The sequence below is a fragment of the Hakea prostrata genome, chromosome 10 (assembly GCF_041222555.1).
Source record: "Hakea prostrata isolate BN-2017 chromosome 10, UWA_Hpros_2, whole genome shotgun sequence".
Taxonomy (NCBI): Eukaryota; Viridiplantae; Streptophyta; class Magnoliopsida; order Proteales; family Proteaceae; genus Hakea; species Hakea prostrata.
The window spans coordinates 28,231,492-28,232,472 of NC_142609.1; positions in this window are offsets into that span (position 1 = coordinate 28,231,492).

A 981-nucleotide genomic window follows, 5' to 3' on the forward strand; every position below is an offset into this window, starting at 1 on the left:
AATGAGTGGGTTCAAAAGAACTCAGCAAGGCAGCTTATTCCACAACAACATAATAAAGCATGATAGCATAACATAACAAATGCAAGATGATATGAAACAGACAGTGCATGTATGATTCTAACTCTATGTACGTTGGTTTCTATTGGCACACATGCTTTAAGTCACGACACCATACTCCTCTAGGTGGGTCTCAAATCACTCTCCCTCAACCATCTCGATATCTTGGGTTCTCCGGTGGTAATTGGGTCTTGCATCCCTCTCGAACATTCCATGGTTGGGGTTTAGATCACCGCTCTCTCACATCACCATTGGTCTGGGTATTGGCACATATCAAGGTTAAACCTAGCCCAATGCAAGTTTTCCACTTAGTTATATCAAGTTAGAGTTAGATACTTCAATTCCTCGCCTCTCGCGATCATTTCCAATATCCTTCTCACTAGAGTCAGCGTATCCTTTGGCTACAACCAACTCTGACTACGGACTTATCAACCCTATTGGTCATCCACAAATAGTAAACGGGAAGTTCTCATGTCCTTTCATGGAATGGATAGTGGTCTTGAGTGCCCATGAACCCAAAGTCTACTACTACAACTCTACAAATGAACGGCCCCTCACAATATGATTCATGTCCTCTCACGGATTGGTTACCGATCTTGTGAGAGAGTGTGGACTAAACCCCAACCATAGTTGATGATGTGAATCGAACCCCTTACACGAGATTTCAAAAAATGGTTTGGGTGTCCTGAGGATCAGAGTGACATGACCTATCCAGATGAGGACTTGTATGTACTTAATGCATGTCTGTCTAGATAGAGATTAACATAGTTAGACAATTTAGATGGATACTTAACATATCATTTCACCACTCATTTCCTTATTATCATGCTATCTACGTATGTAATGATTGTATCGTGCTAGTCAATGTATTTTAGTGCAATTTAACCGAGAGACAAATCGAAATCATCCATGGGTATGTTCAAT